This window comes from Antechinus flavipes, chromosome 2, assembly GCF_016432865.1.
Source record: "Antechinus flavipes isolate AdamAnt ecotype Samford, QLD, Australia chromosome 2, AdamAnt_v2, whole genome shotgun sequence".
In the NCBI taxonomy this organism is placed as follows: domain Eukaryota; kingdom Metazoa; phylum Chordata; class Mammalia; order Dasyuromorphia; family Dasyuridae; genus Antechinus; species Antechinus flavipes.
The window spans coordinates 469,705,943-469,722,439 of record NC_067399.1 but is presented as its reverse complement, the minus strand read 5'-3'; the positions used below and the strand labels follow the sequence as shown (position 1 = coordinate 469,722,439).

General features: G+C 37.1%; 1 protein-coding gene across 2 annotated transcripts in view; it reads right to left on the bottom strand.

The window, feature by feature from the left end:
* MVB12B (multivesicular body subunit 12B) overlaps window positions 1–16,497 on the bottom strand; it is a 290,278-nt gene that overhangs the window by 109,229 nt on the left and 164,552 nt on the right. The gene's annotated exons all lie outside the window — the stretch shown is intronic.

The following is a 16,497-nucleotide window of genomic DNA, read 5'->3' as shown; positions in this document are numbered from 1 at the left end:
TTTCATGGTCCCTCAATTTGCTGCCAAATTGGGTTTTCTGTATAGGTTGTGACCATTTATCCTGCCATCCCTCTCCCCAGTCATCAATGATGGCTGAAACTACTGGATCTATCATATGCTTTAGCTTGGAAAACAAGGCACCTTGTAAGGGAGTGTCAACCTTCTTTTGTAGCCTTATTTCAATTGTTCCCTATCATATCTTTATGCTCCAACTAAAATAAGTAGCTATTTAACATCCCAAATATTTCTCGCCTTTGTTTCTCTACATCTGTAATGTCTTTCTTTGCTTAGTGATTCTGAACCACTCTCCAAAACTGGGCTCAAATTCCATGGAATCTTCCTTGATCCATGCAACACATTAATTAATATTTATTGTCTTAAATTTGTCTGTTCAGGGATGTGGGAAAACTGGGATACTAAAGCATTGTTGGTACAGTTGTGAACTGATCCAGGCATTCTGGAATGCAATCTGTAACTATGCTCAGGAGACCATAAGACTGTGCATACCTTTGATCCAGCAGTTTCACTGTTGGGTCTGTATCCCAAAGAGATCGCAAAAAGGAAAAAGACCCACATATGCAAAAACATTTGTAGCAGCTCTTTTTGTGGAAGCAAAGAATTAGAAAGCAAGTGATTGCCCATCAACTGGATGATGGTTGAATAAGTTATGATATATGAATGTAATGGAATATTATTGTTCTATAAGAACTGATGAACAGTCTAATCTCAGAAAAACATGCAAAAACTTACAAGAACTGATGCTGAATGAAGTGAACAGAACAACAACATTGTACCCAGGAACAGCAAGATTATGTGATGAACAACTATGATAAACTTAGCTACTCAGCAATACAATGATCCAAGACAATTCCAATAGACTTGGAAAGGAAAATTCTATCTGCATCCAGAGAGAGAACCAAAGGGACTCAATGTGGATCAAATCATACTATTTTCACCTTTTTATTGTTTGCTTTTTCTTTCTCAAGAGTTTTTCCTTCTGTTCTGATTCTTCTTTCACAACATGACTAATATGGATATAGGTTTGACATGATTATACATTTATAATTTATATCAGATTGCTTGCTGTCTTGGCGGAGGTAAGGAAGGATAGAAGAAAAATTTGGAACTCAAAATTATACAAAAATAAATGTTAAAAAAACTATCTTCACATGTAATTGGAAAAATAAAATACTACTGAAAAGTTAAAAAAATTTCTCTCCAATTGGAAATTATTTCTGACCCCATTTTATTCTTTTCTTTGTATCTCTGTATAGATATTTCTTCTCTACCCCAATTAGCTCGGAAATTTCTTGAGGGAAGTTTCATATATTTCTTTATTTCCTTCAGTGTGCAGTATATTATAATACATATAGAGAGCTAAATGATACTTAATAAATGTTTGCTAAATGAATGGATGATAGTAAAAATCTACTATATCATATCAGTGATTTGTATAGGAGGGAGACAATGTGGTGCAATGCAATGAACATTGGGATACTTGAGTTCCAGTCTCAGCTTTGTCACTAACTAATTGTGTAACCTTAGGCAAATTATCTAAGTTCTCTGGTCCTTAGTTTCCTTATCTATAAATAAGGGAGCTGGATTAGATAATACCTAATGTCCCTTCCAGTGGATTCTATGATTCTTGTGTTTACAGACTATAATCCATGAGAAGGTTCAACACTCCATGGTCATGAAAAATGCCCAAAGTTTCACTGCTTCACAGAGAAAAAAGAACTTGGAAGGTATCATTTTTCTACCTTTTATCATTTGGAAAAAGAAACACAGGAGAAATAACAGTTTTGCTTTCTTATGATTTCAAAGATGAGGAATCTAGTCAATTGATCTGACCAAAACACAGGCAACTAGATATATGGGTCCTTATCCTGAAGTCCACAGAAGCCCTAAAATAGCCATAGACAGATTTTAGGAGAACCATGAACTTGCATGTGGGGAGAAAATTACATTTTTATTTTTCACTAACTTCTAACTAAAATTTAGCATTTGCTTGAATTCTGAGAAGGGCTCTATAGACTTCACTACACTACCAAAAAGATTTATGGCACTTTACAGGTTAAGAATCCCTCCAGTAGAGAGAGAAGCATTGTGGTAAAGTGGAAAGAATGCTGGGATTGGATTTGGGAGACAGTTCTGACACTTTACCTGAAACCTATAAACCACAGACAAGGGATTTCACTGCGTAGAACCACGATGTCCTCATCTGTCAAGTGAGGATGATACTCCCCCACCTCACAGAGTTATCGTGAGGAAAAAACCCTTCAAAATATTAAAGTTCTTTGGAAATGTGTATTATTATTATTATTAATATATATACAATCATAAAGAAAGAGAGACAGAGAGATGCTATATTTAACTCAAAAGCAATTTAGGAATCTCAATAAATGGCCCAAGTTAAGAAAGCATTTTCTTTGCCCCATGTTTATAGTGAGATTCTACACATAGAGATCATGTCAGAAAATTTGTCTCCCTCTACAAAGGTTGTATTCTGAATAAGGGATACAGATCTTGGAACAAAACAATTTTTGGAAGACTAGAGGTGGTGTGTAAACTTAAAAGATGTTGAGATGTAAAAGTCTATTAAAACAGTAAACAAATTATGCAAACCAAGTTACCATGACTAGCACAGTACCTACCTTACAAAAGACAATCAATCAATACTTATTGAATCTGTGTGAAATTGACTTACATAGAACACTAGTTTAAAAAATATTTTCCTCAGCTGTAAAATGAAGACATTGAATTAGGTGATTTCTAAGATATCTTCACTGCTTATAAATCTATGACCTTATGATGCTAAGTTAAGTAGTTGGGGAAAGAATGCACGAAAATGAGAGGCCTTTCAGAAGAAAAAAGTAAAATAGAAAAATACTTTCTTGTGACTGGGGGGAAACCAGCATACAGTAGAGTTACTGCTAAGATGGTCATTGTATATTTTCTTTCTCTTTTGCCACTTGTTGAAGAAGAAAATCAGAATATTGAGAAGATAAAACCTGAAAAAGTCTTCCTTTTTTTTTTTTTTTTTTTTAAATTTTTTATTTAATAATTACATTATATTTACACTCATTTCTGTTCCGATTTTTTTTTCCCCTCCCTCCCTCCACCCCCTCCCCTAGATGGCAAGCAGTCCTTTATATGTTGGATATGTTGCAGTATATCCTAGATACAATATATGTTTGCAGAACCGAACAGTTCTCTTGTTGCATAGGGAGAATTGGATTCAGAAGGTATAAATAATCCGGGAAGAGAAACAAAAATGCAGATAGTTCACATTCGTTTCCCAGTGTTCTTTCTTTGGGTGTAGCTGCTTTTGTCCGTCATTTATCAATTGAAACTCAGGTCTCTTTGTCAAAGAAATCCACTTCCATCAAAATATGTCCTCATACAATATCGTTGTCGAAGTGTATAATGATCTCCTGGTTCTGCTCATTTCACTTAGCATCAGTTCATGTAGGTCTCTCCAAGCCTCTCTGTATTCATCCTGCTGGTCATTTCTTACAGAACAATAATATTCCATAACATTCATATACCACAATTTACCCAGCCATTCTCCAATTGATGGGCATCCATTCATTTTCCAGTTTCTAGCCACTACAAACAGGGCTGCTACAAACATTTTGGCACATACAGGTCCCTTTCCCTTCTTTAGTATTTCTTTGGGATATAAGCCCAATAGAAACACTGCTGGATCAAAGGATATGCACATTTTGATAATTTTTTGGGCATAATTCCAGATTGCTCTCCAGAATGGTTGGATTCGTTCACAACTCCACCAACAATGCATTAGTGTCCCAGTTTTCCCGCATCCCCTCCAACATTCATCATTATTTTTTCCTGTCATCTTAGCCAATCTGACAGGTGTGTAGTGGTATCTCAGAGTTGTCTTAATTTGCATTTCTCTGATCAATAATGATTTGGAACACTCTTTCATATGAGTGGTAATAGTTTCAATCTCATCCTCTGAAAATTGTCTGTTCATATCCTTTGACCATTTATCAATTGGAGAATGGCTTGATTTCTTATAAATTTGAGTCAGTTCTCTATATATTTTGGAAATGAGGCCTTTATCAGAACCTTTAACTGTGAAAATGTTTTCCCAGTTTGTCGCTTCCCTTCTAATCTTGTTTGCATTAGTTTTATTTGTACAAAGGCTTTTAATTTGATGTAATCGAAATTTTCTATTCTGTGATCAGTAATGGTCTCTAGTTCATCTTTGGTCACAAATTTCTTTCTCCTCCACAAGTCTGAGAGATAAACTATTCTATGTTCCTCTAATTTATTTATAGTCTCGTTCTTTATGCCTAGGTCATAGACCCATTTTGATCTTATCTTGGTATATGGTGTTAAGTGTGGGTCCATGCCTAATTTCTGCCATACTAATTTCCAATTATCCCAGCAGTTTTTATCAAATAATGAATTCTTTTCCCAGAAGTTAGGGGCTTTGGGTTTGTCAAACACTAGATTGCTATAGTTGACTATTCTGTCTTGTGAGCCTAGCCTTTTCCACTGATCCACTAATCTATTTCTTAGCCAATACCAAATGGTTTTGGTGACTGCTGCTTTATAATATAATTTTAGATCAGGTACAGCTAGGCCACCTTCATTTGATTTTTTTTTCATTAATTCCCTTGAGATTCTCGACTTTTTATTGTTCCATATGAATTTTGTTGTTATTTTTTCTAGATCAATAAAATATTTTCTTGGAAGTCTGATTGGTATAGCACTAAATAAATAGATTAGTTTAGGGAGTATTGTCATCTTTATTATGTTCGCTCGGCCGATCCAAGAGCACTTAATATTTTTCCAATTATTTAAGTCTGACTTTATTTGTGTGGAGACTTTTTTATAATTTTGCTCATATAATTCCTGACTTTCCTTTGGTAGATAGATTCCCAAATATTTTATGGTATCAACAGTTATTCTGAATGGAATTTCTCTTTGTATCTCTTGCTGTTGGGTTTTGTTGGTGATGTATAAAAATGCTGAGGATTTATGGGGATTTATTTTGTAGCCAGCTACTTTGCTAAAATTATGAATTATTTCCAATAGCTTTTTGGTAGAATCTCTGGGGTTCTCTAGGTATACCATCATATCATCTGCAAAGAGTGATAGTTTGGTTTCCTCATTGCCTACTCTAATTCCTTTTATATCTTTCTCGACTCTTATTGCCGAGGCTAGTGTTTCTAATACGATATTAAATAATAATGGTGATAGTGGGCAACCTTGCTTCACTCCAGATCTTACTGGGAAAGGTTCCAGTTTTTCCCCATTGCATATGATGCTTACTGATGGTTTTAAATATATGCTCCTGACTATTTTAAGGAAAAGTCCATTTATTCCTATGCTCTCAAGTGTTTTTATTAGGAATGGATGTTGGATTTTATCAAATGCTTTTTCTGCATCTATTGAGATGATCATGTGGTTTTTGTTTGTTTGGTTATTGATATAGTCAATTATGTTAATAGTTTTCCTAATATTGAACCAGCCCTGCATTCCTGGTATAAATCCTACTTGGTCATAGTGTATTATCCTGGTGACAATTTTCTGTAATCTTTTTGCTAATATTTTATTTAAGATTTTAGCATCAATATTCATTAGGGAGATTGGTCTATAATTTTCTTTCTCTGTTTTCAGCCTACCTGGTTTAGGTATCAGTACCATATCTGTGTCATAAAAGGAGTTTGGTAGGACTCCTTCAATCCCTATTTTTTCAAATAGTTTATATAACATTGGAGTTAATTGTTCTTTAAATGTTTGGTAGAATTCACATGTAAATCCATCTGGTCCTGGGGATTTTTTCTTAGGGAGTTGATTGATAGTTTGTTCTATTTCTTTTTCTGAGATGGGACTGTTTAGGATATTTACTTCTTCCTCTGTTAGTTTGGGCAAGCTGTATTTTTGGAGGTATTTTTCTATTTCATTTAAGTTGTCGAATTTATTGGCATAAAGTTGGGCAAAGTAACTCCTAATTATTGCTCTAATTTCCTCTTCATTAGTGGTGAGTTCTCCCTTTTCATTTTTAAGACTAACAATTTGATTTTCCTCTTTCCTTTTTTTAATCAGATTTACTAAGGGTTTGTCTATTTTGTTGGTTTTTTCATAGAACCAACTCTTAGTTTTATTAATCAATTCAATAGTTTTTTTACTTTCAATTTTATTGATCTCACCTTTTACTTTTAGAATTTCAAGTTTAGTGTTTGACTGGGGGTTTTTAATTTGTTCCTTTTCTAGCATTTTTAATTGCAAACCCAATTCATTGACCTTCTCTTTCTCTATTTTATACAAATAGGCCTCTAGAGATATGAAATTTCCCCTTATTACCGCTTTGGCTGCATCCCATACATTTTGGTATGATGTCTCATTATTATCGTTTTCTTGGGTGAAGTTATTAATTATGTCTATGATTTGCTGTTTTACCCAATCATTCTTTAGTATGAGATTATTTAGTTTCCAATTATTTTTTGGTCTACTTCCCCCTGCTTTTTTGTTGAATGTAATTTTCATTGCATCGTGGTCTGAAAAGGATGCATTTACTATTTCTGCCTTACTACATTTGAGTTTGAGGTTTTTATGTCCTAATATATGGTCAATTTTTGTATAGGTTCCATGAACTGCTGAAAAGAAAGTGTATTCCTTTCTGTCTCCATTACATTTTCTCCAGAGATCTATCATATCTAGCTTTTCTAGTATTCTGTTTACCTCTTTGACTTCTTTCTTATTTATTTTCTGGTTTGATTTATCTAATTCTGAGAGTGCAAGGTTAAGATCTCCCACTATTATAGTTTTACTGTCTATTTCTTCTTGCAGCTCTCTTAGTTTCTCTTTTAAGAATTTAGATGCTACCCCACTTGGTGCATATATGTTTAATATAGATAGTGCTTCATTATCCATGCTACCCTTTAGCAAGATATAGTGTCCTTCCTTATCTCTTTTAATTAGGTCAATTTTTGCTTTAGCTTGATCTGAGATCAGGATGGCTACCCCTGCTTTTTTGACTTCACCTGAAGCATAGTAGATTTTGCTCCAACCTTTTACCTTTAACCTGCATGTATCTCCCCGCTTCAGGTGTGTTTCCTGTAAACAACATATTGTAGGATTCTGGCTTTTAATCCATTCTGCTAACCGCTTTCTCTTTATGGGGGAGTTTACCCCGTTCACGTTTATGGTTAGAATGACCAATTCTGTATTACTTGCCATCTTGTTAACCCCGGTTTATGCTTTCCTCCCTTCTTTCCCCTTTCCCCCCCTTCCAAGTATTAAGCTTGTGAGCACCCCTTGCTTCTCACAGCCCTCCCTTTTTAGTATCCCTCCCCCCTCCTTAGAGTTCCTCCCCCTATCTTACCCCTTTCCCTCCCAGTTCCCGTATTCCCTTCCCCTTAGCTTATTCCTTCCCTTTCCACTTTTCCCTTCTCACTTTTCAATGAGATGGGAGAAGTTTCACCATAGATTGAATATGTCTTAAGATTTTTCACTTAAAGCCAATTCTGAAGGCAGTAAGATACCCACTATATTCATCCCCCTCCATTCTTTCTCTCAGATATAATAGGTTTCCTATGCCTCTTCATGAGATGTACTACCCCCACTTTACCCTTTTTCTGGTACAATGTCCTTTCCACATCAATTTCTAGAACAAGGTATACATGTATTCTTTATACATCTATATAGTCAAAATATAGTTCCCAAGATTAATCTTTACCTTTTTAGATTTCTCTTGAGTTCTATATTTGTAGATCAAACTTTTTGTTAAGTTCTGGTTTTTTCATCAGAAATAGATGAAATTCGCTTACTTCGTTGAATGTCCATCTTCTTCCCTGGAAAAAGATGCTCATTCTCGCTGGGTAAGTTATTTTTGGTTGCATACCAAGTTCCTTAGCTTTTCGGAATATCATATTCCAGGCCCTTCGATCTTTTAATGTGGATGCTGCCAGATCCTGGGTGATCCTTATTGTGGCTCCTTGATACTTGAATTGGGTTTTTCTAGCCGCTTGCAATATTTTTTCTTTCACCTGAGGGTTCTGGCATTTGGCCACTATATTCCTTGGTGTTTTGATTTTAGGATCCCTTTCAGTGGGTGATCGATGAATCCTTTCAATGTTTATTTTTTCCTCTGTTCCTATGACTTCTGGGCAGTTCTCTTTGATAATTTCCTGGAAGACAGTGTCCAGGCTTTTTTTTTCATCATGTTTTTCTGGGAGTCCAATGATTCTCAGATTGTCTCTCCTGGATCTGTTTTCCATGTCTGTTGTCTTCCCCAGAAGGTATTTCACATTTTTCTCCATTGTTTGATTTTTTTGGATTTGCTTGACTGATTCTTCTTGTCTCCTCGAGTCATTCAATTCCACTTGTTCAATTCTGATTTTCAGTGAAGTATTCTCTTCACTCACTTTTTTAAAATCTTTCTCTAATTGTCCAATTGAGTTCTTTTGTTCTGTGGAATTTTTTTCCATTTCGCCAATTTTGTTTTTTAGAGAGCTGTTTTCTGTTTCCAGTTCACTAATCCTATTTTTCAAGGATTTTACTTCTTTATCCACTCTCTCTTTAACTTTCTCCAGACTCTTTTCCCATTTTTCTTCTAGCTCCCTTGTGAGAGCCTTTTTAATCACTTCTATGAGGTTCATCTGTGCTGAGGAACAGCCGATCTCCTCCTTTGGGGAATCACCTGGGGACTGCCTGTTTTTAGTCTCCTCAGGATTTAGAGTCTGCTCTCTATCTGTATAGAAGCTGTCAAGGGTTAAAGTCCTCTTCAGCTTCTTGCTCATTCTGTCTATTAATCAGAGATAAACTACCAAAGAAAAACAGAAAAAAACTGGAGTCTTTCTTTGGGGAGGGGCTGGGTGTGTTATCGAGCTTCCTCTACAGACTGCAGGTGGCAGCAGTGAGGCACTAGCAGGACTGTGCTGCGCCTGCGCTCTGAGATCCCAGAGCGTGCTGAGTCACTGAGGGGGGGGAAGGGGGGGGGGGCCAGGTCCTGAGAGACTTCAGCTGTTTGCGGTTGTATTCTTCAACCCCGGTGTTTTTAGCTTTTCTGCTGGGCTGTTGACTTGCTGCCGGAGGAAATTATCCAAACCTGTAGCGAAGCTCTCCCCGCAGAAACGGCTACGATCACTCTCCACCCCCTCTCCAGTCTGCTCCCGTGCTCTCACTGCCGCTGCCCTCAGCCTGTGCCCGATCTAAAACCGCCCCAGCCCTCCAGTAAAGACAGACCTTTCTTGGCGGATCTCAAGGATGGCTTCTCTTGGTAACTATTTGTGGGTTTTTTTCAGTCAAGCATTGATTCAGAGGCTTGTAATGAAGTGGATAGTGAGAGAAAGCGCGGAGCTTATGCAACTGTGAGCCTCCTCTCCGCCATCTTAACCGGAAGTCCCAAAAGTCTTCCTTTAAAGAGAATTAGTCTAGATAAAAGGAAAAATAATCTGTAGCTTAAAAAATAATGAAGCCTGAGGGATAAGAAGAGGCATATATTCATCCCAAATTTGCCTGATGGTTGTGAAAAAACTAGGAAAGGCTTTTAATTTTGAACTGAGACATTACAAATTAGTAAGGAAAGTACAGAATATGTATTTGAGGAATTTATTTCTTTAAAAAATTGGTCTATACATCATACCTGTGGGATGAAAATTGAGATAACAGAAGAAATTTTTTGTCCTGAAGACCCTACAAAGGATTCCAACATAAGCTATCTTCAGTTTTGAGGAAATGAAACTCATTTTCTTCCTCTCAAAGGCTGCTCACTATCTTGTCTATTTCTATGCTGTTACCCAACCACAAAATTTTGGAGTTACAAATGACTCGTCCCCCTTCCCAACACATCTCATCATTTGTCAAGTCCTGTCAAGTTTACCTCTACTGTTTCCCACACTTGTCCCTCTCCTTCCGACTTTATGTCTACAGCGTGGTCACACAGTGAATTCTCTTTATCTCTTGCTTTATCTTTTTAACCACTGTTAACAAGACACAACTAGTTAGTGCACAGTTTGAATGAATCTTGCTTCAGACACTTACTAGCGGTGTGACACTTAACCTCTCAACCTCAATTTCATCATCTGTAAAATAGAGATAACAATAGTGGTTTGCCCTTACAAGGTTATTGTGAAGAACAAATGAGATAACATATGTAAGCAAACGAGTGAATTAATAAATTGGCACATAGAAATTATTTTAAAAGTCTCCCAAGTGCTCTGCCTGCCTCTAGTTTATTTCCTCTCTAATTTATCATTCACACTATTGCTCCAGTAAATGTTCTAAAGTACTGCTCTGAACACATAATTTCTCTACTCCAACACTTTCAATGGATCCCCAGTGCCTCCATAATAGTATGGATTCTTTATTCTGTCATTTAGGGCCCTCTACTAACCTTTCAGTCTGGTGTCAGATTACTGCCCTTCACACACAACACCTCCTCCTTGCCCTGCTTTCTCCCATTTCTGTGGTTTGTGCCCTGGCCTTTATTCACATCACCTCCTTCTTTTATCTTTCCATCCAAAAGTGATCCCTCTTGCCTCAAATTTCCTATTTCATTTATCTAGATCTGACTCTCACATTCTCTCTCATATCCATGTGTGTGTGTGTCGGTGTCCATCTTCTTTATTCAATAGTCAGCTCTGCAAAGATAGGACTCATGGTATAATGAAGAAAGAGCTGCACTTGGAATCAGAAGAAACCTAGATTCCAACTTTACCTCAAGCACTTGTAAGATGTATGAACATAGGCAAGTCACTTAGCCAATCTGAACTTCAGATTTTTCATAAAATTTTTTTCACAATAGTATAGGGAAGATAAGATGCAATAAATTTTAAAGTGCCAGTAATTATCATTACATCTTTGATATCCTAATTCTAATTACAGTATCTTGTCCAAAGCCTTTATGTAAAATGTTTGGTGAGCTGAATTAATATAAAACAGCCAAATGACCCTTTTAGAGTCTCTGTCTTAAGCACTCTCCTCATAATGTCAGTCATTCCCACAAGTTGAAGTGCCATGCTACCCAGGTGATTCCTAATTCTCTCTATGCAGCCCTGCTCTCTCTCACAACAATCACTTGCAGGACATCTCCTGGATATTCCCCAGAGATCTTACATTTAAAAGAGGGCACTCCTTACGCTGTTCTCAGTCACTCAGGTTCTTAACTTCAGCATTCCCCTTCACTCTCCCCTCACTCACTCCTTGTGTGCACTCACTCGCCAGGTCTGCATTCACAAAATCTCACTTGCACACTTCATTCTCTCTAACATGGCCCACCACTTTTTTGAACGGAATACTACAGTAGGTTCCTAACTGCACTCCCTTCCCTCTTCTAGTCTCTCCCTTCTTCAATTCATCTTCCACACAGCTACCAAAATAATCTCACTAAGGTACAGACTCAACAAGATCCTCTGTTATATTTTGTAAGAAAGATTAAAACTGCTCACAAATACTGAGTCAAGCATATGAAATGGAGATGTGTTTACCAAGTTGTTTGCCACTGACATGGTAGAGATCCAATGTAGTATGCAAGATGAAGAAGCCCCATGGAAGGTACGATCTTCTAGATGCTCCTCTTTGCCAATGACATTGTACTGGTTGTAGCAAGCTCCAGATCATAACAGAACATTCTATAAGAGATCCATAGCCACTCAAAAAGAATTTATCCTAATCATTCGTGCAAGAAAAATCATTGATGAAAAATATCTATGCCTAGACTTGCAGAGAGACAAATCATATAGTTCGGCTACACATAAATATATATAAATACACGTATATATATACACACATGTATATATACACCACACATATACACACACATAGAAAGAGAGAGGGGAAGAGGAAGGAAGGAAGAGGGAGAGAGGAGGAGAGGAAGGGAGAGGGAAAAGGAGACAGAAAGAGAGGAAGAGAGAGAGAGAGAGAGAAACAGAGGGAGGGAAGGGAGAGAGGACAAACAGTAAAAATGAATAATGACTCAGATCCAGAATTAAACAGAAGGATGAAAGTGGGCTTCATTGCCTTTAGGAATTGCAATGTTCCCTTTAATGACTCCAACTTCTCTCAAAAACAAAGGCTCATATTTTAAAAAATGAATGTTCTACCCATTTGGGGTTATGGAGTTGCTTGTCATGGAGCACTCCAAATTATAAAAAATGAGTATTACATACATGGCAATGGAAAAGAACATGGTGACTGTGGACAAGGAACAATATATTACAAATATGGAACTTTGAATAAGAAGTGAAGTAAAGGATGTCATCAGAAAACTGAGCAAAAAAGGATTAGGGGAGACAGAAATAACGTAAGTGCTTTCATGGAATCCTGGCAATAAGAATGAAAAAAAAAAAAAAAAGGAAGTCTCCTAATAAATTACATGGATTCCTAAATGTGAACTTGGGAGAAGACATGGACAAAAGTCATTTAGGATCATAGATGAGCTTTAGTCTTTATTATTAGTATAAATTACAGATCAAAGACACCTCCAATACATCATAATGTTTGAGTTAGGCTCAGATTTGACCTTGTTACCCAGATTGAAAAAAATCAGTAAGCTATCCACTATCTATGGGAAATATATTCTGTGACAGCAAACTTTTGTTGTGTTTTCATTGTCTAGCCACGAGTATTATAAATAGTAAATGTTTAGCATATTTAATGAATTGAACTTTATTGAATTAAACTTGTTCAAATCTAACTTACAAAAAAACAGGGTTTCTACTAGCTCACAATAATCTTAGTAACATTATAGTAAGAGACAGGATCATCTAGTTTTTTAAATAAATTTAAGAGTTAAAGAGATTCCTTTGCATAATCTCCTCACAGTATCACCTCCCATCTTAAGTTTAGATGTTCAAGGTTTCTAAAAAGACTTAGTGCATGTAGTTTTAAGCTTTGACAACAGCAAGATTTTTTTTGGGGGGAAGGGTGAAGAAACCCTTATTTCTCAGCCTCAAGCATTAGTTCTGTCTTGTTTGATTTTTAAGATATCATAACCTGAATACTAGTTTTTTTTTAACTCTTGTTGTTTGGTCATTTCAGTCACGTCTAACACTTTGGAACTCCATTTGGGGGTTGGGGGCAAAGATACTGGAGTGATGTGTCATTTCCCTTTCCAGCTCATTTTATAGATAAGGAACTAAGGCAAACAGGGTCAAATGACTTGCCCAGAATCACACAGCTGGGAAACGTTTAATGCTAAATTTGAACTCACCAAAATGAGTCTTTCTGACTCTAAGCCAAAAATTCTATCCATTGTGCCACCTGGTTGCCTTTTTTTACTCTTGGAAATCTTCAAATAAAAATAAACACTTGTGGACATTTGAAAGAATACTAAGTCTTCTGAAGTAATCTTTAAGGTTAAGTTTATTGTTCTGTTGGGATGGAACTTTGCCATATAGTGATTCATTAATTCAATAAATACTTATTAGGCATCTAGTATATTCCAGGCACTACTTTTGGCACTGGAGATATAAAGAGGGATTCAACATAGAACTTGCTTCTAATAAATGAAGAGGAAAGAATCACACATTTGGAGTGAAAAGACCTATATTCAAATGCCAAATTTACAGTCTGTATGATCTTGGAGAATTCATTTAACCTAAGTCTCAATATCCTCACTGGTAAAACAAAGACATTGGAACAAATGATCTCTCCCTTTTATATTGGGAACTAAGATCCCTGTTACAAAAACAACTATGATACATAAGAAATAAGAGCAAAGGGACACAACATAGCACAAAGAGCTACTGATTGACTAAGAAATCTGAGGAAACAAAAAACTTTCATATAATTGATTGGGGGGAGGGAGCTGGCTTCAGGGAAGGCCTTACAGAAGAGGTGGGATCTGACTTGGGACTTGAAAATGAGCTGGATTGGAGCCGCTAGGGGGCGCAGTGGACAGAGCACCAGCCCTGAAGTCAGGAGGACCTGAGTTCAAATGTGACTCAGACACTTATTATACAATCATACACGGTGAAATCCCTTGTCTTTGGTTTATAGGTTTCAGGTAAAGTGTCAGAACTGTCTCCCAAATCCAATCCCAGCATTCTTTCCATTTGCCTGGGCAAGTCACTTAACCCCCAGTTGCCTCAGTGCACACACATAAAAAAAGACTTGGGTCAAAAAAAATGTAATTGGAAGGGAAGGAAGGAATGGAGTGTGACAGGAGATTACAGAGACTAGAGAAAGTAACTGAACAAGGGACAGGGTGGAGAGTCTGAAGCCTCCACCTATTCTAGTTTCTTTCACTGACCTCATTCCTCCAAACCAAGGCTAGGTACTAGGTATGTAATGCTTCAAAGTCTGTGTTTTGTAGTGGGGAGGATCAGTGTGAGTGAGTGTGTACATTTTTTATAAGGAGGGAAAAAAAAAAACAAGTGACAGGTGGTAGTCCAATTTGTCTTTTAGGAAGAATACAAAAAGAATAGAGTGAAATAAAGATGGACAGGTAGGTTGGAGCCAGATTAAGAAAAACTTTAAGTGTCAGAAGCAGTTTCTACTTTATTAGGCCATTGGACTTCACTAACGGTTTTTGAGTAAATAAATCACAATCATGGTGGTCCATTAGGAAGATTACTTGAAAAAAGACCAGAGTGATGGCAAGAACTAGTTGGTAAAACTATCAATAGTTGTCTAGGTGAGAAGAGATGAAGGCCTAAACAATTATATATTCCTACTGCATCTCTAGGAACTACATCCTCAAGGGTGGAGCTATCATTTTCTTCCCTCTGTTGCAGAGGGGATGGAAGGAAGCCCAGGGAAGAGAATGCATGTATGTACATGGTCCTCTAAAGATAAGATCAGGAAGGATAAGGCTCTCACAGAGCCAAGGCTGGAGAGGGAAGCCAAAGGGGGAGGGGAAAGGAAACCACTAGGGCTACTGAGTGACCCAACTGGGCTTTGGGGAAATGTTTTGTCACCCGTGTAGAGGAGAGACCCACGTGGGAAGGAACTTGAGGCAAGAGGCCACCACAACAATCCAGAATTAGAGAACACTAGGGATTGGAAAAATCAGCAACCACTAAGTGGTGCCAACCTGAGACTTTTGATTGCCACATTTATTATCCACTTTCAGAGTAAACAATCCTCTCACCCTGAAACACACCACTGTCCACCTCTTCTTCTAGGAACAATAATCAAATCAATACTCTCGGGACTCCCGAAAAGTCTGTGGGGGCAAAAGTATTTAGGTTTTCCCTTGTCCCTGTGACTCTAAACCAGAACTCCCTTCCTTGGTGGCCAATACGTATCATAGATAGGTATAAGTATCCATATATCCACACACACACACACAATATGTACAATGAGAGCAACCATGATATATGTGTGTGTATATATATGTGCGTGTGTGTGTGTGTGTGTGTGTGTGTGTGTGTATACTTATCCAGATAGAGATGAAGACAGACATACAGGTATCTATTATTATATGTATAATAGCTCCCATTAGTATCTGTATCCTCATCATCCAATACAGAGTCTAGCACATAGCAAATCCTTAATAAGTGCTTTTTTCCCTTAATGTACTCATAAATATCTCAAAAATTCATTTATTCTTGGTAGGATACTATCAAGTTTCTAGAAGAAAGTGATCAGGAATGGTGAAGGGACTGGAAATTATGGCACAAGGAGCATCAATTGAAGGAATAAGGGATTTTTAGCCTGAGGAAACGACTTATGGGGCAAATAATAGCTGTCTTCAAGTATATGAAGAACTTTCACAGAGAATATTAAATTTATTCTACTTGTTTCAGAAGGCAGAATTAAGAGCAATGGATGCATATTTTGGTGAACATTTTTGTCAAATGAATCAGGAAAAATTTCCTAATAATTCCAACTCTAAAAGTGGAATGTGGTACTTTAAGAACAGTAGTGAGTTCCCTGTAACTGAAGGTCTTCAAATAAAGAAAAAGATGGTCATTTATCAGGGACTTCACTGAAAATATTGCTGTTTGGAAGGCATGGGGGTACTAGGATAGATGATCTTTTATCTTTGTTCTAGTTATGAAAATCTGTGATATTTGATTGCCATCTCAAAAGTAGTCCCTTGTCTTTTTACTTTGTTCTTACTATCTAGCAAAGGGGCAGGACTGAGTCATGTATGCAGCTGTCACCTGATCCAGTTAAATGAATGCCAAAGGGAAATTTCATTTCTTGTCCCCTAAGTCAGTCATGGGGACCTTATTCAATTAACACGGCCACTAAGCCGGAGACAGCTCCATACAAAAGCCCTTCAGTTATAGAATACTTTTTATTAGGAGATGATATTTGCCAGCACGATTTATGTCCTTTGATGGGATTCTGCTTTTCCCTGTTAATTTAAATCTGTATTTTCTAGTGCCGATTCCAGGTCTGTGTGAATTTTTTAAATGTTATCATTAATCTTTTGGATCCAATTGCCACATAGAATGAAGATGCTTCACTTTCAGAGCAAAGACTTACTGTGCAATGGCAGGCGGCAGCAGCTACAGCTGCTGTCCATTCCATAGAGTAAAAGGACAATGAAGGAAAAGATACTTACTA